The sequence below is a fragment of the Podarcis raffonei genome, chromosome 4 (assembly GCF_027172205.1).
Source record: "Podarcis raffonei isolate rPodRaf1 chromosome 4, rPodRaf1.pri, whole genome shotgun sequence".
NCBI lineage: Eukaryota > Metazoa > Chordata > Lepidosauria > Squamata > Lacertidae > Podarcis > Podarcis raffonei.
The window spans coordinates 10,905,791-10,928,607 of NC_070605.1; the positions used below are offsets into that span (position 1 = coordinate 10,905,791).

Sequence of the window (22,817 nt, forward strand, 5' to 3'; positions counted from 1 at the left end):
AACGGCAAAGATGACTGCGAAGATCAGGATGAGAAAAGGTTGGAGTAGGAATGGAAGAGATTTATAGATTATTTAAAAGACCACTGTAAATATATTAAAACGTTATGTGCTGGTCCCGAGGGCTAACCGTGTGGCGAGGTCCGAGTCCAGTCCGGGGTCGAGGGTGCGGTGTGGAGGCTGTCCGTCAAAGCTGAAGCTGGGTCCAAGGCAGGGAGTCGGGTGGGGTCATGAACTCTGGCAGAAGAGCAGGTCAGGGTGCAGGCAGGAACAGGCTACCAACAATGTTGCTCCCGCAACCTGGGACTGGGGCTGACTGGCTTTTATCTGCCCCAAGGCATAGGGCGGCCCCGGTCCACAGGTGACTCTCCTCTCCTGGCCTGGAGGCGAGCACTCCTCCTGCGGGAACTTAGTTCCCTCCGCCTCTCTGCCCTGAGCCTCTGCAGCTCAGGAGAGGCTGGAGGGTTACCGGACCCAGAGGCAACCTCAGCTTCCTCTGATGGGGCTGAGAGTGGAGCACCTGCAGGCAATGGGTCCTCCATCACCTCAGGAGCCAGAGCAGACTCAGCTGGTGCCTGCACCTGAGGATCCAGCACAGGTGAGGACCCTTCAGGCTCAGGCCCCAGCCCCGGCTCAGCTGGTTCTGGAGGCGGGGACTCCTGTGCAACCTGGGATTCCTCAGGTTCAGCCTCCGAGTCTGAATCCCAGGCCATCACACGTTAGCAGGTTTGATACAACATTTATGTAATAAAATATTTGGAAGTGAAGATAAGAGGGGAAAACAAAGAATTTGGAGATAAAATGAGATGCAAGAATTTTTGTGGAATCCAGCGGAGCGGAGAGGGGAAGACATTAAAACTTTAGGATGCAGCCTCTTCACAGGAGGAGAAAGGAAAAGAAAGAGGGCAAGGGGATCAAGTTGATTCCAAGCCGCAGGCCAGGCGGAACAACTCTGTCTTACAGGCCCTGCGGAAAGAAATCAGATCCTGCAGGGCCCTGGTCTCATGAGACAGAGCGTTCCACCAGGCCGGAGCCAGTGTTGAGAAGACCCTGGCTCTGGTTGAGGCTAATCTGACTTCCTTAGGGCCCAGGACCTCTAGGGTGTTGCTATTTATGGACCTTGAGGCTCTCCGTGGGGCATACCGGGAGAGGCGGTCCTGGCTAAACAAATGCTAAACAAATAAATAAATAAAACCCAGTGATGCTAAAATCCAGTACGCCTCTTGCACTCAGTTCCACAGCACTCTTCTGCCGCCCCCTGCAAAGCGGTGCCCAAACCAGTTGCGCTATTTATTCATTTATTTATTACATTTAAATACCACCTCTGCCTTCCAAGGATCTCAAGATGGTGTACATGGTTCTCTGCCCCTCCCCTGCGTTTCATCCTCACAACAGCCCTGTGAGCTGGGTTAGGCTGAGAGAAAGGGACTTGATTCCCAGTGAGTCAGTCCCCAAGTGAGCTTTGTGGCCGAGTGAGGATTCGAACCCTTCTCTCCCAGGTCCCAGCCCAACACTCTAACCATTACGCCACACTGGCTCTCCAAAAAACCACCACCTTAAACCAATATCGCTACCCTAAAACCACCTCTGTCACAAGTGGCAAGAGTTGCTCTCTCTTTCTCTCTCTCACAGCTGTTAACGGAAATGGATAACCAGTTAAAATTGAAAGAATTTAAAGAAGTAAAAGGAAAGGTAGCAGATTGGTTACAATATTTTCAATTAAATGAAGTACTTAAGAATGAAAAAAAGGATTTACATATGAAACTTCAAATTTTCAGGGAGAAATAATAGAAAGTGATATTAAATTATTATCAGAAATGCATAATATATTGTTGGAATGGGAAACCAAGGTTGAAGAGGTCAAATGTGTTGGGATAAAGTGGGCAAAAAAAATGGGACATAATATTCAGATGACAGATTGGGAAAGATTATTGAAGAGTAATATAAAAGGCATGGCCTGTACTTCACTTAAAGAGAACTACATGAAAATGATGTATAGATGGTATTTAACACCGGTTAAATTGGCAAAAATGTATAAAACAAGAGAAAACAAGTGTTGGAAGTGTAGAGAAACAGAAAGTACATTTTCTCATATGTGGTGGCAGTGCAAGGTTATTAAAATTTTCTGGGAAATGATCTATAATGAATTGAGAAAAATGTTTAAAATGACCTTTGTCAAAAAAACCAGAAGCTTTTTTATTAGGTACTACAGGAATGGATAAGATACCTAAAGAATATAAGAATCTGTTCATGTACACTACAATGGCCGCATGGATATTGGTAGCCCAACACCGGAATGAAGAACAAGTCCCCACGAAAGAAGATTGGCAAATCAAATTAATGGAGTATGCCGAAATGGCCAAATTAACTAGGAAACTTAGAAATGACAACAAATATATATATATATATATATATATATATATATATATATATATATATATATATATATAAAATGGACAATGTTTATTGCATATGTAAAATACCATTGTAAAGAAGTTAATACATTAGCAGGATTTTTAGTATATGTGCTGCCGAAGCGAGCACCATTAGCAGGATTTTTAAAACACTTGTAAGATTGTGGAGAATGTTTAAATTTGGAGGTAATCAGAGATGAAGACTTTATTGACGTGCATAAATTAAGGTAACACAAAGGAACCAGGGGAGGGAAGTTGAGGGGGTTCAAGTAATCCCAAAACGCGGATTTAATACAATGTGAATGCAGTTGTTTGAAATCGGGCCCTGCCCAATGAGTTTCCAATGAGCATCTGTCTGGCCACTGCGAGACCAGGATTCTGAGCTGGTTAGCCCTTTGGCCTGATCCAGATCGCATGCTCACAAGTGGGTTTTCCCTCCTCTCTGCACTTCCAGCAGCACCTGTTGGGAGATCAGCCACACCGTTGGGAAGGACCCAGGAGTCCTGCTGGGCTCAGCTACGGAACCAGGAAGCCTCGTCGTCCAAAACTGCCAGGACGAAGAGGTTAAGTCGGTTATGATTCACTGGGCCAAAGATTTTGGGTATAATATACAGTTGAGTGATTGGGTGAAATTATGGAAGAAAGGTTTAAATTTTACTGCATGCAATGCCCTAAAAGAAAATGTGATGAAAATGATGTTTAGATGGTATATTACACCTGTTAAGTTAGCGAAAATGTATAAAGTTAGTAATAAATGTTGGAAATGTAAAGAAAAAGAGGGAACATTTTATCACATGTGGTGGGAATGTAAAAAGGTGAAATGCTTCTGGGAGATGATATTTAATGAGTTGAAAAAATGTTGAAATAAACATTTATAAAGAAACCAGAAGAATTCCTATTGGGCATTGTGGGGAGTGATATAAATAGAAAGGAATGTAAGCTCTTTTTATATGCAATAACAGCAGCAATTATTGGCCCAAAAATGGAAGCAAGAAGAATTACCGATGATTGAAGAATGGAGGATGAAGTTAATGGACTATGCAGAATTAGATAAACTAACAGGAAGGATTCGAAACCGGCGAGACCAGAAATTCACGGAAGACTGGAGTAAATTTACGGACTATTTGAAAAGTAATTGTGAAGATCAGACGACGTTTGTAGGGTTGCAAGAAGTTTTGTGAGGAATGTTATTAGAAGTATTGCAAAAATGGAGAAGGGGGAGGATGATTTGTTAAGAGATGTAAAGGCAATATAAAGTTAAGAAATGCATAAGAAGTGGTTAAAACGGTGGATCATCAGAGGTGCTGATGGAAGTCCAAAAAGATTGTATAAGTGATAAGTTTTGTGGTACATTTTATAATTTATATGTTAAAATTAATAAAAAAAAAATTATAAAAAGAGAGAGAAGGAGCAGGCTTTGCAAAAGTCAGCACCTAGCTTTTACTTTTCCCAAAAGAAGTTGGGCTGTGGAAATGGCACTTGCGAGTCCACCTCCTGCCCCCTTTCTTGTCTCGTTCGGTAATCTCTCTCTGCTCAGCTCCTCCTCCTGGCTAAGACGGATCAGTGTGCATGAATGGGAGGCTGTTGGAGTGAGTCAGGTACTGTGCAAAGCAGCTCTTGACAGCGAGCGAATGGGAAGGAAGGAGAGAGAGCTGGTGAGGAAGGGGAAACTGACAGCCAGGCGATGCACTCATTCGCCATCTGAACTGAACTCTGCCTGCACTGAGATCTCGCTGAGAACTGGACTTTGGGTTTCTTTCAAGAGATGCCCACCGGCTGTGGACTCGGAGAGGAAGTTTCCATGCGCCACTAAGGTAAGCTGCTAGCAAGCAGACCCAAGTCTAGAGCTGGCCAGTACAGTTCGTCTGGATTTCCATTTTAATTCATGGGGATTTTCTCAAAAGCCTCTTAGAGCTGCTGAGATTTCATCGCAGGCTTTCTCTTGTTCCCACAGACTGGCTGAGTGTTACGGTTGTTTCTCTTTGTGGGTTGTTGTTGCCTTCATGTGTATGTAGGGTGGGTGAGACAGTCACTTTTGGGAGTCTATCCCAAACAGCAAACAGATAAGAAGAAAAGCAAAAAAGAGATTTCTGTGGTCAAACAGGGAGATGTTTTACCGTTGCCTTCCCTGATCTAAGAGGCAGACCCCCATCCTCAAAAAAAACAAAAAAACCCTCTTGTAATTAGAGTTGTAGCTCAATTAAATACATTGTAGCTGAGTGATCAAATGAGTTTTAGTTAATCAATTGAGTCGAATAACCACCAGATTTGCATACAGGTGAAAGCAGCAATTCTGAAGCAAGATGCGTACATTGTTTTTAAAGTGATGCATTGCCCATAAGCGTCAAAAAAGGCATTGCCTCCTGTTTGAGGGGAAAGGAAAACTTCTAAAATCGCCCTTGCCGTCCACTTTTGGGGGGATTTAATAAAACATGTCTGCTTCTTGGTTAATCAGAGACGCCTTTTTCATTGATTACGGCTGCAATCCTATACATAGACCTTCCCCATGGAACTCAACGAGGCTTTATTTTGAAAAGGCGTGTAGGGTTGCACGGCAATTTATTTCAATTGGTTAACCAATTAAGTGATTAGACATTCCATTCCCGCTTGCAAAGTTGCTGAAGGAGAAGGCGGGCCACAACTTCTTGATTGCGAGAAGCATCCCACCATCTTCTCTAAATTCTCTCCCTCCCACCCCAGGTGCCAGATTTACCTCTTAAATCTCACGCTGCTTCATCAACATCCATAAAATTGATGTCACAAACAATAACTGGGTTGTTTGAGACACTGAGCTGGCCCCCGAGGTTGGGTTAGGAACAAAAAAGTGCCCAGTCTGTTGTTGCTGTAGATTTGCGTTCCATGGTGTTCGATGTTGCCTGGGATTCGAGATCTTACAGAACGTTTTAGGCTGTCTTTGAATTGTTGCAACTGCAAACGCTCCCTTCCTCACTAGCCTGCAAACACACACACACACAAAACAACAACACACAACTGTGTTCTCTTTGCCCCACAAGCCTAGATCAATGCGCTTATATCATGCAAGGGTAGATTTCGAACAAATTGGGAAAACCCTTTTGAAAGCACTTTGATAATGGGAACCGTTACCCGGGAGGGCTGAAGATCTTCAAGCTGAGATTGGGCGGTAATCTGGTGGTGATCTACTGCTAGATTTCCTACACTGAGCAAGGACTTGGATTAGATGCTCCTCCAATTCGATACCTAGTTTTTTAGTGTTCAGATAGAGTAGAAGGGATCAGGCAGCAGTATCGCCATGTTTCTTTGTCTGCCATCTCCCTACAAAACTGTAGCCAGTGTGGCTCACAAGATATCACAAGAGGCAGTGATGGCCATCAATTTGGATGACTTTAAAAGAGGATTAGACAAATGCATGAATGGTAAAGGTAAAGGCAACTATGGGGTGCGGCGCTCATGTTGCTTTCAGGCCGAGGGAGCTGGCATTTGTCCACAGACAGCTTTCGGGTCATGTGGCCAGCAGGACTAAACCACTTCTGGTGCAATGAAACACCATGATGGAAACCAGAGTGCATGGAAACGCTGTTTACCTTCCTGCCACAGTGGTACCTATTTATCTACTTGCACTGGCATGCTTTCAGATTGCTAGGTTGGCAGAAGCCGGGACAGAGCAATGGGAGCTCACCTTGTCACGGGGATTCGAACCTCCGACCTTCTAATCGGCATGCCCAAAAGGCTCAATGGTTTAGACCACAGTGCCACCTGCATCTCTTGCATGAAGATTGCACTATTGAGGCCTCCTAGATACATTGGCTATACTCTGCCATCAAAGTATGGATTTAAAAGAGGAAAGAGACAGCTTCATGGAGGAAAGGGCCATCAGTGGCTACTAGTCATGGTGGTTATTGCTCTTCCTTCGCAGCAATGCTTCTGAATAGCAGTTGCTGGAAGCCACAGGAAGGGAGGGACGGCTCTTGTGCTCAGATCCTGCTCGCTGTTTTCCCACAGGCATGTAGCTGCTTAGAGTGAGGACAGGATCCTGGACTGGATGGGCTACCGGCCTGCTTAAGCAAGCTTATTTTTACGTTCTTATCAAAAGAAGAACATAGAACAATTAAAAAACAACAATCTTGAGAACACTTACCGTATTTTTCGCTCTGTAAGACGCACCAGACCACAAGACGCACCTAGTTTTTGGAGAAGGAAAACAAGGAAAAAAATATTCTGAATCTCAGAAGCCAGAACAGCAAGAGGGATTGCTGCGCAGTGAAAGCAGCAATCCCTCTCGCTGTTCTGGCTTCTGGGATAGCTGCGCAGCCTGCATTCGCTCCATAAGACGCACACACATTTCCCCTTACTTTTTAGGAGGGAAAAGGTGAGTCTTATAGAGCAAAAAATACGGTAAATAACAATTGTCTTCTCAATCATTACAGAAAACAAATCTATAAAACATGGGTAGGCAAACTAAGGCCTGGGGGCCAGATCCGGCCCAATCGCCTTCTAAATCCGGCCTGCAGATGGTCCGGGAATCAGTGTGTTTTTACATGAGTAGAATGTGTGTTTTTATTTAAAATGCATCTCTGGGTTATTTGCCTGGTGTTTTTACATGAGTAGAACGTGTGCTTTTATTTAAAATGCATCTCTGGGTTATTTGTGGGGCATAGGAATTTGTTCCTTTCCCCCCCTTCAAAATATAGTCCAGCCCCTCACATGGTCTGAGGGACAGTGGACCGGCCCCCTTCTGAAAAAGTTTGCTGACCCCTGATATAAAACAACACAAAGAAACTGATCTAATTTAACAGCCTCAAACTAAACAGTTTGAAAAGAATGCCTGGTGCAGAAATAAAAGGGTGGTATACAAAACAGGGGGGCCGAGAAAGAGTCACTATACCAAAAAGGCATCTCCACAAAGAACATGAGAAGAGCTTGCTGGATCACACCACTGGACCACCTGGTTCAGCATCCTGCTCTCAAAGGGGCTGACCGGATGCCTGGATTTGAGCACAAGAGCTACTCTTCCCTCCTGTTTCCAGCAATGGGTTTGCGGAAGCATCGCTGCCTCTAACTGCGCTGGTTAGCAGCCTTCAGTAGCCGACAGGCGTCCACCACAATTTACTTACATGCATTGGGTGGTGGCTGCGTCTATTGCCTGGCATGCTAGTGAATGGTACAGTTTTGGGTCTCCTGCAAGAGGGCCTTGAAATAAACCCAGAGCTTGGGTTCACTTGCCAAGAAAGAAAAGAAAAGAATGGAAGGAAGGAAGGAGGAAAGGAGGAGAGGAGGGGAGGAAAGGAAGGAAGGAAGGAAAGGAAAGGAAAGGAGGAAGGAAGGAAATAAAGGAAAGGAAAGGAGGAAGGAAAGAAAGGAAGGAAAGGAAAGGAGGAAGGAAAGGAAGGAAGGAAGGAAAGAAAAGAATATATTCTCAGGACAGTTGGAGAGAGAAACCCATTGTATCTACCCAAGCATTTAACGCGACAACTTTGCAAGGACGGCACGGGATCCTGGCGTTTTCTGTGCATCTGCTTTTAATCAGGTCAGGACAACTTCCAAACAAGAAGGCGGCAGAATCCATTTGCTGGGAAGAATGTGGAGCTTTTGTTTTGCCCCAATGGAAGCCACGAGAACCAACATCCTTCTGGATAATACAGGACAGACAGCCTGTAAATACAGACATTCTGCCCGCTATACCTGTTGAACGTGCGTCTTTACAGATTCTGTTTAGCGCATGACGTTAGGGGCAAACTACACATTGCAATGCAGTTGCCTATCATGTTAGTCCGATGGCTTAACTCAGGGGGTGCCCAAGCTTTTTAAGATTAAAGTCGTTGAGTTGGTTTGTTTTTACAATTTTACCCCAAAGTTCTTAAGCTTTTTTAGGAGTTAACCCCAAAGTTGTTGGGCTTTTTCTAGGATTTTACCCCAGAACGTATGCTGCCTGGGGGCTGGATTAAAACGTCCGGCAGGCCAGATTAGGCCCCTGAAATGGATTTTGGATATGCCTGGCTTAAGTGCAAAGTAGCTCAGACTGGGGAGCGACTTGCAGCAGAGCGGCAATTTTCTCTGCTTTCTCCCTGAAATCAGTTCCCCAGGAGGATACGTGTTCCCTCCAAAACCAGTTCCCCAGTCGGATACCAGGAGGTGTGTTTGCAAAGGGACATGCCTCGTCCGGAAGTTTAAAGATAAAGGTAAAGGGACCCCTGACCCTTCACTGCCCCTGCAGTCCCCTACTATTATTGTTCAGGTTCAGGTTTAGTCGTGACCGACTCTGGGGTTGCAGCGCTCATCTCGCTTTATTGGCCGAGGGAGCCGGCGTACAGCTTCCGGGTCATGTGGCCAGCATGACTAAGCCGCTTCTGGCGAACCAGAGCAGCGCACGGAAACGCCGTTTACCTTCCTGCCGGAGCGGTACCTATTTATCTACTTGCACTTTGACATGCTTTCGAACTGCTACGTTGGCAGGAGCAGGGACCGAGCAATGGGAGCTCACCCCGTCGCGGGGATTCGAATCGCCGACCTTCTGATCGGCAAGTCCTAGGCTCTGTGGTTTAACCCACAGCGCCACCCGCGTCTGTGTCCGTGTTATGTACTGAGTTGAATAGGATCCAAACTGCAGCAGTCTGATTGGTCCTAGAACAATAGGATCCAAAAGGCAGCAGTCTGATTGGTCCTAGAACAATAGGATTCAGAATGCAGCAGTCTGATTGGTCCTAGAACAATGCAGCAGTATGATTGGTTGGCAGGAACCACCCAATCATGCTCCAGATAGAAGTGAATCCACAACCTGATTGGCTTACAGTAGAATTCCGGAATTAGCCAATCACGTGCAGCCCATTGTGTAAATAATGTATATAAAGCAGATACTTTGAGGGGACATTCATTCATTCCTCCTCACCACTATGAGCTGAATAAAGAGCATGAAATCACTTTGCGACTCTGAGTATATTTCAGTCCGGAAGTTTAGTCATGTGCTAAAAGTGGGAGGTGGGAATTTCAAGGGGAAAGTGGTAGGTCTCAGGTGCTGGCAATCATGGAGTCTCTTGCACCAATGGAAAAGATATTTAAACCTGAACCTGAACAATAATAGTAGGGGACTTTTGCAGGGGCAGTGAAGAGGAATTTTCCTTCTATGAGCGTCATTAAGGCTGTAATGCTAAGCATATCTGCTAGCGTGAAAGGCACATTGGGTTCATTGGGACTAACTTCTGAGTAAGCATGCTATAGAGAGCACTGCAACCTTAACTTATCTTCAGCTCCAAACAATAAATATTTATTTATATGCTTATATATACTGTAAGTTTATTTATTAATAAACATTTCTATGTTGCCCTTCATCTGAGGATCACCGGGTGGTTTACCAGGCCCTCTGCCTGGTTGCCTGTAACCTCACTTCTTGCAGTGAGGGAACTGCCATAAGGCCCTCGGCGCTGGACCTCAGTGTCCAGGTAGAACGATGCGAGAGACGTACCTTCAGATATACTGGGCCGAAGCTGTTTAAGTTCTCCACACCATTCTGAGACTTCCCTTTTAAAAAGCCCTTGTGATAATTCACCAGCACTTTAGAGGAAAGTGCTCCTGATATACAAATTTTTGCGTGCAATTTTGCCTAATCTGCACATTTCCCCCCGCAAAGCAATTCCCCCTAATACAATGCACCTTTCTTTGCTATTTCCATTCACCTTTCCATTTTTATACACAACATGCAGCTAGTATATAATAATAATAATAATAATAATAATAATAATAATTTATTATTTGTACCCCGCCCATCTGGCTGGGTTTCCCCAGCCACTCTGGGCGGCTTCCAACAAAGATGAAAGATACACTAAAATGTCACATATTAAAAACTTCCCTGAACAGGGCTGCCTTCAGATGTCTTCTGAATGTCAAGTAGATGTTTATCGCTTTGACATCTGATGGGAGGGCGTTCCACAGGGCGGGCGCCACTACCGAGAAAGCCCTCTGCCTTGTTCCCTGTAACTTGGCCTCTCGCAGTGAGGGAACCGCCAGAAGGCCCTCGGAGCTGGACCTCAGTGTCCGGGCAGAACGATGGGGGTGGAGACGCTCCTTCAGATATACTGGACCGAGGCCGTTTAGGGCTTTAAAGGTCAGCACCAACACTTTGAATTGTGCTCGGAAACGTACTGGGAGCCAATGTAGGTCTTTCAAGACCGGTGTTATATGGTCTCGGCGGCCGCTCCCACTCACCAGTCTAGCTGCCGCATTCTGGATTAGTTGTAGTTTCCAGGTCACCTTCAAAGGTAGCCCCACGTAGAGCGCATTGCAGTAGTCCAAGCGGGAGATAACCAGAGCATGCACCACTCTGGCGAGACAGTCTGCAGGCAGATAGGGTCTCAGCCTACGTACCCTACATACATAGCACCGGGACTGGAAAACTGCATTACAAAATTCAGATGAGTGTGCTGTGAGCCACCCAGCCAGATGGGCAGGGTGTTGTTCTTGTTGTTAATGTGTTTTTGGTTCTCAAATTAGAAAGGTTCACCTTTTAAAGCTAGCTGAATTTCTCCTCCATCCCTATTTAATTTATTTGTAGGATTTATCCCAGGGCAGTTCACCCCTCTACCTCTGGCTGACTCAGAATTCGAACACACTTCTCCAAGGGAGTGTCCCCAAATTCCCAGGTGTCTGCAACAGATACTCGATATGACAAGACAGTTTGGGGATGCCATATGGCCCTGTTGGGCCGATTTTGCCCTGATTGAAACCATGCCAGCCTCTACCCATTTGGAATATTAGTTGGCCCAGATCCCCAGCTTTTATTAAAATGGGAGAGGTAGCAAGTAACTAGTGGTTTAGTATTTTAAACCCATGTCTGTCTGCACTGGCACTCAATGTAAGGCAGCTCTCTGTGTTCCATTGTAGCCCACTGAAGGGAAAAGAAATATCACTTCTTTGTTGTTGTTGTTTAGTCGTTTAGTCGTGTCCGACTTCGTGACCCCCTGGACCAGAGCATGCCAGGCTCTCCTGTCTTCCACTGCCTCACGCAGTTTGGTCAAACTCATGCTGGTAGCTTCGAGAACACTGTCCAGCCATCTCGTCCTCTGTCGTCCCCTTCTCCTTGTGCCCTCCATCTTTCCCAACATCAGGGTCTTTTCCAGGGAGTCTTCTCTTCTCATGAGGTGGCCAAAATATTGGAGTCTCAGCTTCAGGATCTGTCCTTCCAGTGAGCACTCAGGACTGATTTCCTTCAGAATGGAGAGGTTTGATAACTTCTTTAAGAGTTTCTCGTTGTTGGTAGTTGTTACCGGCTGGGGAGCCAGAGAGAGGTTCTGCTGCATAGATTTCCTGGAAGACAAACCTCTGAAAGTTCTCCAGGCCAACATACATCTTGGGGTGGTGAATTTCGATACGATACGATATCTTTATTGTCATTGTCCCATACAGAACAACGAAATTGAAAAATCTACGTCAGACATTCAAAAACCAACAAGCCTGCTATCCCAGCTATCCCAACCTGGTTAGTCCCTAAAAACTCTGATACCCCATTTTTAAATACAGCGGTACCTCGGGTTACATACGCTTCAGGTTACAGACTCCGCTAACCCAGAAATAGTGCTTCAGGTTAAGAATTTTGCTTCAGGATGAGAACAGAAATCAGGCTCCGGCGACATGGCAGCAGCAGGAGGCCCCATTAGCTAAAGTGGTACTTCAGGTTAAGAACAGTTTCAGGTTAAGTACGGACCTCTGGAACAAATTAAGTACTTAACCTGAGGTACCACTGTACAATATACTCCCCTAGAGACTCCTTATACTGCGCTTAAAACCAAAATCGCATTTGGGTAGAAACTGTTTCTCAGGCGGCTAGTCCTGGTCTTTATAACCCTGGACCTTCTTCCAGAAGGCAGAAGCTGAAAGAGATCATTTCCGGGGTGCGCACTATCCTGCGCTATCTCTGCAGCTTTCTTATGGCACCTGGGAGCATAGATTTGATCTAAGGTGGGAAGAGGGAACCCAGTTATTCTCTCCACAGTCATTGTTTTTCGCGAGGCACAGTGCGAAGGAATAGGGTTCTGTTCTCCCCATCCTGTCCAGCTCCTCTTCTCTGTCTCGTGCTTGCTAACTTGTGACTTCACAATCGCCGGGTTACCATGGAACGGATTATTCTGCCATGAATTATTCTGCCGTTTTTGGCTCACCCGGTTCCAAAGGCTTTTCAGGGGCTGTGGAGGCTGGCTAGGGAAAAAGGGGGGACTACTCAGGAGTAAGGATGGGCAGATCTATTGATTTCGGTTTCCGGTTTTTGCAGTGATCGGATCTGTTCTCCACATCACTTTGTTATTTGTCGTTGCTGTTAAATGCTGAAAGTTAAGCAACAGTATAATGGGAATTTCTTCTGCAACTCACATTTTTATCTTCAGTTTTCCCTAATATACACTTCCTTTTTGCAAAGCCATTTCTGCAAATATGATGCATTTATGTACATTATATTCATGAATACAGTGGTACCTCAGGTTAAGTACTTAATTCGTTCCGGAGGTCCGTTCTTAACCTGAAACTGTTCTTAAGCTGAAGCACCACTTTAGCTAATGGGGCCTCCTGCTGCCACCGCGCTGCCGGAGCCTGATTTCTGTTCTCATCCTGAAGCAAAGTTCTTAACCTGAAGCACTATTTCTGGGTTAGCGGAGTCTGTAACCTGAAGCGTATGTAACCTGTAGCGTATGTAACCCGAGGTACCACTGTATATGTGTTTTTGTGGGCACTTTGCCTCAGTATATGCATTCCTGTACACGTTACTAGGCTGGACTTCCCTGAGTCCAGTCACCGTATTTTTCCATGTATAAGATGATTTTTGTGCTTAGAAAAAATAGTCAAAAATTGGGGGCTGTCTTATACATGGATGGTGAATGCACAGGTTTGGGCTTGGACTCTGGCCCTATTTCTTAATTTGGGGTTCAAAAACATAGAGGTCATCTTATACATGGGGGCGTCTTATACACGGGAAAATACGGTATATTTCCCACTTCTTTAATGAAATCCACCCATCTTCGAAAGAGCATCTTTAGCTCCCTCAGCAGGGGTTGTGGTAGAGCATCTGTCTTCTGCATCGATCTGTTTCCTCTCCTGCCTCCCCCCCCCCCCCCCGGCCATTTCCAGGCTGGATTAAATGGCCGTTTTGGCTGCCCTCAGCGACGGGGATTATGTCCTGAAGGAAATTATGTCCTCACATTACACAACGCCTCTCGACAGACCACCTCTGAGTTTCTCTTCCTGGCCTGGGAACAGGCAGCCATTAAACTTTCATCGGGTGTTTAAGCGACTGCTGTTGCTCCCCTGTGGAAAAACACCAAATTTTTCACTGGATTCCTCTGTGAATCCAAGCGCGGCTCAAGATATTCTTCCACCTGAGGCGAAGGGCAAGATGGAGACTCCCCATGCTGTATACAAAACACCACTGAGATAGGGGCTCTGAGCCCTTGTGGCACCTGTTTAACCATGCCACTCTTTTAAGACACCCTCCATTGTTCTCTAGTGGCAGTGAAGGACTGTATAGCTATAGTTTAGGGCCCCACTCTCTTGGGGGCCCCTAAAAAAATTAAAGGAAAAAACCTGGATGTACATTTCCAAAATATAAGATAAAAAGCAAATAAAATAAAACCTACATGCAGCAACAGTGTTTTGTGTTGTGTAGGCTCCTATGATGTAAGTCATGCCCCCCCCCGCTCGCCTGCTCCCTAAAATATCACTGGTTTGCTCCTTTCTATATATAGGGACGTGGGTGGCACTGTGGGTTAAACCACAGAGCCTAGGACTTGCCGATCAGAAGGTCGGCGGTTCGAATCCCCGCGACGGGGTGAGCTCCCATTTCTCGGTCCCTGCTCCTGCCAACCTAGCAGTTTGAAAGCACCTCAAAGTGCAAGTAGATAAATAGGTACCGATCCGGTGGGAAGGTAAACGGCGTTTCCGTGCGCTGCTCTGGTTTGCCAGAAGCGGCTTAGTCATGCTGGCCACATGACCCGGAAGTTGTACATCGGCTCCCTCAGCCAGTAAAGCGAGATGAGCGTCGCAACCCCAGAGTCGGTCACAACTGGACCTAATGGTCAGGGGCCCCTTTACCTTTATATATAGAATGCCTACATTCTGCATGGATGGGTTGCATGGCAACCTGTGCAAATGGCTTTCGATACCTATTAGGTCCATATATTACCATCTAGCATATATTCAACACAAAAAACAGCGACCATTTGTTGTTGGCAAAGGACAACTGGACATATAAAGGGCCCCGTTACTTCAGTAGCTTAGAGCCTCAGCAAACCTAAATCCGGCCTTGACTGTTGTAGTGGCAAGGGTGGGGGCTGAAGATTCGGCTGCCCCAAAGTGTGGATGCAAATGGCTCAGTGGGTCAGTGTGTTTGGCTGTAAACCAGAAGGTAGGTAGTTCAAGCCCAGCATGGACGGCGGTGGGCAGGATTACTCCACTGAAGAGAGTTGGGCTAGATGACTGTCAGGGTCTCTTCAACTCTATTTATTTATTTTATTTATTTATTGAATTCATATACCGCCCTATACCCGGGGTGGGTGGGTCTCAGGGCGCTTCACAGAATAAAATCAAGATATAAAACCACAAAATACCTAATAAAAATTAAAACAACAACCCAAAAACACCCGTCCCTCCAAAAAAAGCCACTTTCTAAAAGGGTGTTAGATGTCAAACTGATCAACCAAAGGCCTGGTTAAAAAAGAATGTTTTTGCCTGGCGCCTGGTGTAATGAAGGAACCAAGCGAACTTTCCTGGGAAGAGCATTCTACAGACAGGGAGCCACTGCAGAGAAGGCCCTGTTTTTGTGTCCGGACCTTTCAAGGAGGAGGCACACGAAGGAGGGCCTCAGAAGATGATCCCAGGGACTGGGTAGGTTCATATGAAAAGAGGCAGTACAGAGCCATTTAAGACTTTATAGGTCAAAACTCTACAGTTCTACAGTTCTGTGATTCCATATTGGACAAGATTTGCCACACACAGGTCAACCTCTCCTAGAGAGGTGGCTGAGAGGCATCTGAAGTCCCCAGCTGGGAGTTCCTTAGGCTTCCAGTTCCAGGAATCAAAAGGGCCATAAAGTTTCTGCGCCTGTCAACGTGCACTTTGTTCTGCAAATAGACACAGTGCCCTGCAAGCAATCTCAGAAGAATGCGGCTTATTTAGGTCACAGGCACAGCATTCCCAGCCCTACGGAGAGCTCCACAACAGCGAGACTTGCTGCTGGAAGATTGGGCAAAACTCTGGGGTTTGTGCAGAGCAAGGGATCTCCAGATTCCCAGACTATCCCCGTATCTCGGGCCAGCTCCATCTGGTACGCAGGATGAGACCCTACCTGCCCGCAGACTGTCTTGCCAGAGTGGTGCATGCTCTGGTTATCTCCCGCTTGGACTACTGCAATGCACTCTCCGTGGCGCTACCTTTGAAGGAGACCCGGAAACTACAACTAATCCACAATGCGGCAGCTAGACTGGTGATTGGGAGTGGCCTCCGAGACCACATAACACCAGTCCTGAAAGACCTACCTTGGCTCCCAGTACGTTTCCGAGCACAATTCAAAGTGTTGGTGCTGACCTTGAAAGCCCTAAATGGCTTCGGCCCAGTAGACCTGAAGGAGCATCTCCACCCCCATCGTTCAGCCTGGACACTGAGGTCCAGCGCCGAGGGCCTTCTGGCGGTCCCCTCCTTGTGAGGTTACAGAGAACCAAGCAGAGGGTCTTCTCGGTAGTGGCGCCCGCCCTGTGGAACACCCTTCCTTCCGATGTCAGGAAAATAAACAACTATCTGACTTTTAGAAAACATCTGAAGGCAGCCCTGTTTCGGGAAGTTTTTAATGTTAATGTTTTATTGTGTTTTTAATATTCTGTTGGAAGCCACCCAGAGTGGCTGGGGAAACCCGGCCAGATGGTCGGGGTATAAGCAATAAGTAGTTCTTGTTACCTCTGTGCTGACCTCCCTGTCCTTTAAGCTTAGACCAGGCATCCCCAACCTGCGGCCCTCCAGATGTTTTGGCCTACAACTCCCATGATCCCTAGCTAACAGGACCAGTGGTCATGGATGATGGGAATTGTAGTCCAAAACATCTGGAGGACCATAGGGTTGGGGTGCCTGGTTTAGACTGATATGTCTTAGGTTGCATCCTGTTCAGAGTTCTCTTCGCACTTCCCTCAACACTCAACACTGTGTGTGCTTCTGGGGAAAGCCCCAAGAGAGCGTTGCCTCAAGATATCATCCTCTTGGCTTTAACTGAGGTGAGGGCAGCTGGGGAGGCTGTATGGTGCAGACCACAGGTGAGGCAGTGTGCAGAATGAAGGAAAAGACACTCCCAAGCACCCCTCGACCACCTCAAAAGTAAGGTATGTGCATCAAAACTCCGCACCCCACCCACAAGTTTTTCGCTGAAATTTCCTTCCCCCCTTGGATGAATTTTCAAGAGCAATTCCTATTTCTCATTAACTGATGGATCATGGGAGGAGAATTTTCCAGCATGGCAATAGGAAACCAAATATCTATATATACCCCTAGCCAGCAAATATTTTTAATTGAAATCTCTTTCGAAATGGGGGGCGTGCAAAATTGTTGTTGTTGTTTAGTTGTGTCCAATTCTTCGTGACCCCCTGGACCAGAGCACGTCAGGCCCTCCTGTCTTTCACTGCCTCCCACAGTTTGGTCAAACTCATGTTTGTAGCTTCGAGAACACTGTCTAGCCATCTCATCCTCTGTCGTCCCCTTCTCCTTGTGCCCTCCATCTTTCCCAACATCAGGGTCTTTTCCAGGGAGTCTTCTCTTCTCATGAGGTGGCCAAAGTATTGGAGTCTCAGCTTCATGATCTGTCCTTCCAGTGAGCACTCAGGGCTGATTTCCTTCAGAATGGAGAGGTTTGAACTTCTTGCAGTCCATGGGACTCTCAAGAGTCTCCTCCAGCACCAGAATTCAAAAGCATCAATTCTTCAGCGATTAGCCTTCTTTATGGTCCAGCTCTCACTTCCATACATCACTACTGGGAAACCCATAGCTTTAACTATACGGACCTTTGTCGGCAAGGTGATGTCTCTGCTTTTTAAGATGCTGTCTAGGTTTGTCATTGCTTTTCAGGCGTCTTTTAATTTCGTGACGGCTGCCACCATCTGCAGTGGTCATGGAGCCCATGAAAGTCAAATCTCTCACTGCCTCCATTTCTTCCCCTTCTATTTGCCAGGAGGTGATGGGACCAGTGGCCCTGATCATCCTAGTGTGCAAAATTAGGAGCAGATTTATAAGTTCAGCAAAATCACCTGATAGATCCCCTCCTGGACTGTACCATTTCAGACAGCACATGGGGGGGGGGCTGCAGATCAGAAATCTCCCTATGGAAGAAAAGGAAAGTGTGGAAGGTCAGAGAAAACAGCGTTGGTCTAGCCGTCTTCTGAATGTGTTCATTTCCTACATCCTCTTTTTTTAAGGGAGACATTTCCTCCGCAAAAGTGTCTGCCCTCGGGATGATCTTACATCGCTGAGGGCTCACTTGGACTGATCTTCTGGATAAACCTTTTCTTTTTAGATAGAGCACCAGGCCCAAATTTCAAGGGATGTGAATCCTGTAGCATCTGCTATCAGGCTTTCCTCATGCTGAAACAATTAAACCCGTTTGTGTTGCTAAATGATCTCCTCTCTGATTCAGACACAATAGCCTACAAACAAAAGGAAATCACCTGGCCTGTCCCTTTGCGGCCAACCTGTATCGAATTCCTTGGCAACCTTACAAAACTGGCTAGACAAAAAAGCTGAAAGCAAGAGGAGAAGGCCATACTATTCACACTCCCCCTCCCCTTCTCTCCGGCATATTGTTCTGAGGTTCAGAAGTTAGGGACTGCTCCATTGTGCTTTCTCTGAGAGGGTTGAAAAATTGATGTGCGTTTCCTGATGGGTCTTGTCAAAACCCCCATGAAACTTTGATAACATACCTGTCCGCGTGTCGCAGGTGGCACTAAACTGGGAAGAGTTGCAAATACTCTAGAGAAGAAGTTAAGCATTCAAAACGGTCTTAATAAACAAGAGCAGAAAGCAGAGAGCAACAGGATAGAATTCCATATGGAGCAATGAAACACACTGGGCTGGATCCAGTCTGAAGCTGCGATCCTGTACACACTTGACTGAGTCTCATCGAATTCCTTATGAGGAAACAAGCAGAGCAATCCCTATGTATATTTGCTCAAAAGTAAGACCCACTGTAAGGGACGCGGGTGGCGCTGTGGGTTAAACCACAGAGCCTAGGGCTTGCCGATCAGAAGGTCGGAGGTTCGAATCCCCGCGACCGGGTGAGCTCCCGTTGCTCGGTCCCTGCTCCTGCCAACCTAGCAGTTCGAAAGCACGTCAAAGTGCAAGTAGATAAATAGGTACCACTCTGGCGGGAAGGTGAACGGCGTTTCCGTGCGCTGCTCTGTTTGGCCAGAAGCGGCTTAGTCATGCTCGCCCCATGACCCGGAAGCTGTACGCCAGCTCCCTCGGCCAATAAAGTGAGATGAGCGCTGCAACCCCAGAGTCGTCCAAAACTGGACCTAATGGTCAGGTGTCCCTTTACATTTAGCTTTACCTTTAAGACCCACTGTGTTCAATGGGGCTCACTTTCAGATATATTAGTTTTCACTTTCTTCATTTCTTATTTTCCCAATCTTACGTGTTCCTGAAGCCACTGGCTATTTTTTTAAAATCCTCGTGAAAATCCCTCGGCATTTTTGTGTGAAGTTCTCATAACAAGCACTCTGGATTTGTGTAAGGGTTAACTCCCTAGCCTTTTCTTCTCTCAAAGATGTTCTGCAAGGCGGCGGCAGAGGGAGGCCCCATTAGCTAAAGTGGTACCTCAGGTTAAGAACAGTTTCAGGTTAAGAACAGGCCTCCAGAACGAATTCAGTTCTTAACCCGAGGTAAAGGTAAAGGGTAAAGGGACCCCTGACCATTAGATCCAGTTGTGGCCGAATCTGGGGTTGAGGCGCTCCTCTCGCTTTATTGGCCGAGGGAGCTGGCGTACAGGTCATGGGGCGAGCATGACTAAGCTGCTTCTGGCCAAACAGAGCAGCGCACTGAAACACTGTTTACTTTCCCGCCGGAGCGGTACCTATTTATCTACTTGCACTTTGACGTGCTTTCGAACTGCTAGGTTGGCAGGAGCAGTCACCGAGCAATGGGAGCTCACCCCGTCACAGGGATTCGAACCACCAACCTTCTGATCGGCAAGCCCTAGGCTCTGTGGTTTAACCCACAGCGCCACCCGTGTCTCAAGGCAGCGGGTACTTTGCCCGATAGGGCAGGAAAGCTCACAAACATATTATTGAATGTAGAGTTGCCAACTTCTTCTTTTAAAGTGTTCATCGCTCTTGCGCCTTACACAGCAGTTCGATCTGCCCTGAAAAAGCTTCAGCTGCTCAAGCTGTTCTTAAAGGCAGAGGAGCAGCCAGGGTTTTTAGTTAGTTGGCAACCGCAATGGGAAACCAGCCTTGGGGAAGGGAGAGGGGGGAGCGAACCAGAAACACTCTGGTCATCAACCTGCACTTATGTTAGCAAGTCTTGGCATTTTTCATCATAATCTCCCTTGGTTTGGCTGTCTGCTGATTTTAAATCTCATGACCAGCCAGGCTGCCAACTAATCCACAGAGGCATTGGCACTGGATGTTAAATTCATTCATTCGTTTGCCACCGGTTGCAAGGAATTTCAAGCATGCCTCCTCAGCCTGGGTTCAACTCCCAATGAGCTTCTTTAAAAAACAGCAACAGCAGATCCTTCAAAGTCCAACAGGTTTGCACCTCGTGTTCTGACTATCAGGACCTGCTGGGAATTACACCAAGACAGGCCATTGCTCATTCCACATTTGCTGCTGGCCCGGATGCAAAGCCAAGGGAGTGGCAGTGACACATAGTGGTTAGAATGTCGGACTAGGACCCAGGAGTAAAGGTAAAAGTTAAGGGACCCCTGACCATTAGGTCCAGTCGTGGCCAACTCTGGGGTTGCGGTGCTCATCTCACTTTATTGGCCGAGGGAGCCAGCATACAGCTTCCGGGTCATGTGGCCAGCATGACTAAGCCGCTTCTGGCGAACCAGAGCAACGCACGGAAATGCTGTTTGGCTTCCCGCCGGAGCGGTACCTGTTTATCTACTTGCACTTTGAGGTACTTTTGAACTAGGTTGGCAGGAGCTGGGACAGAGAAATGGGTGCTCACCCCGTCGCAGGGATTCGAACCGCCGACCTTCTGATCGGCAAGTCCTAGGCTCTGTAGTTGAACCCACAGCGCCACCCACGTCCCTTTGCCACCCACGTCCCTTAAGGACCCAGGAGACCAGTGTTCAAATCCCTGCTCGGCCATGGGCCAGTCACTGCCTCTCAGCCTAACCTACCTCACAGGGTTGTTCTGGGGATTAAATGAGGAGGGGGAGGACCGTGAACGCCACCTAAATACAAAAACAACAAAGAAGTAAGTTGTGCAGGCTTGTCGCTGAATGACAAAACAGATGTACCTACGGGACCGCCTCTCCTGGTGTGTCCCATGGAGGACCTTAAGGTCCACAAATAACAACACTTTGGAGGTCCCAAGTTGCAAGGTGGTTAGATTGGTCTCAACTAGGGCCAGGGCCTTTTCAGTACTGGCCCCGACTTGGTGGAACTCTGTCACAAGAGACCAGGGCCCTGTGGGACTTGACATCTTTCCGCAGGGCCTGCAAGACAGAGCTGTTGCACCAGGCCTTTGGCCAAGGCACAGCCTGACCCCCTCCTTTGGTAATCCTCATAGAACTCTGGCCCAATGGTTGCCATTAATTTGATTCAGAATTGATTTTAGAATGAACTGATTTTAGAATGCTGTGTTACTTTTATTGTGGTTAGCCACTCTGAGCCCGGCTTCAGCTGGGGAGGGCAGGATAGAAATAAAAATTATTTATTATTATTATTATTATTATTATTATTATTATTATTATTATTATTATCTAAGGCATGAACTTGTGCATCTCCCGCCTCCCTGCACCCGTGTTTTCTTCCTCCCCCCCGGATGCACCTTTGCTGGGAAAGTTATCCTGTTTATTCCTTATTAATTAGCATCTTTGCCCTCAGGGGTCAGCTGGAGGTTGCTAATATAGGTTACACCCTGAGGGAGATGAGCCCATCACTGAAACGCAGGCCATCGTGGTTACACCTTTGGGTTGAAGAGCAGGAACGGGGAGCTTGTTGCTGGACTCCATCTCCCATCAGCCCCGTCGAGCGTGACAAGGGGTCAAGGATGATGGGAGATATAGGAGTCAGTGATTTAAATGAAGGCTCAACCAGTGGGAGGGTTTGGTTGGGACTGGAAGGAACAGGGAGAAAGGAGGGAGGTTCATGGCCGAGAGAGGTGGGGTAAGTTGTGGGTCAGAGACTAAAGCAGGTTGAAGAATTGCTTACATTCCACAGATGATTTACAGATGATAGATGATTTGCAGATGGTATTTAACTCCAAGTAGGCTTGCTAAATTGATGCTTTTGAATTCTGGTGCTGGAGGAGACTCTTGAGAGTCCCATGAACTGCAAGAAGATCAAACCTCTCCATTCTGAAGGAAATCAGCCCTGAGTGCTCACTGGAAGGACAGATCCTGAAGCTGAGGCTCCAAGACTTTGGCCACCTCATGAGAAGAGAAGACTCCCTGGAAAAGACCCTGATGTTGGGAAAGATGGAGGGCGCAAGGAGAAGGGGACGACAGAGGATGAGATGGTTGGACAGTGTTCTCTAAGCTACCAGCATGAGTCTGACCAAACTGTGGGAGCCAGTGGAAGACAGGAGTGCAAGGCGTGCTCTGGTCCATGGGGTCACAAAGAGTCGGACACGACTAAACAACAACAAGGCTTGCTAAGGGGACATGGGTAGCGCTGTGGGTTAAACCACAGAGCCTAGGTCTTGCCGATCAGAAGGTTGGCGGTTCGAATCCCCGCCACGGAGTGAGCTCCCGTTGCTCGGTCCCTGCTCCTGCCAACCTAGCAGTTCGAAAGCACGTCAAAGTGCAAGTAGATAAATAGGTACCGCTCCGGCGGGAAGGTAAACGGTGTTTCTGTGCACTGCTCTGGTTCGCCAGAAGCGGCTTAGTCATGCTGGCCACATGACCTGAAAGCTGTACGCCGGCTCCCTCGGCCAATAAAGCGAGATGAGCGCTGCAACCCCAGAGTCAGACACGACTGGACCTAATGGTCAGGGGTCCCTTTACCTTTACCTTAGGCTTGCTAAGAGATATAAGACTGAATCAGATAAGTGCTGGAGATGCAATGAGGTTGAGGGAACATTCTTACACATGTGTTGGAACTGTGAAAGGGTAGAAGAGAATGTATTGGGAAATAATCCATAATGAATTGAAAAAAATGTTTAAAAGTACTTTCCCAAAAAACCTAGAGTCCTTTTTGTTGGGGATAATTCAGACGGAAATTCGTAGGTGTCAAAAAATGTTATGTATGC

The 22,817-nt window shown here is 46.9% G+C and overlaps 1 protein-coding gene across 1 annotated transcript in view; it reads left to right on the forward strand.

Annotated features, from left to right (window-relative positions):
• Positions 1-3,907: 3,907 nt before the first annotated feature.
• MYO7A (myosin VIIA) overlaps positions 3,908-22,817 on the forward strand; it is a 187,010-nt gene continuing 168,100 nt past the window's right edge. The window contains exon 1 of the mRNA XM_053385423.1: positions 3,908-4,225. The gene's annotated coding sequence lies outside the window, so the exon portion shown is untranslated. The remainder of the gene's footprint in view (positions 4,226-22,817) is intronic.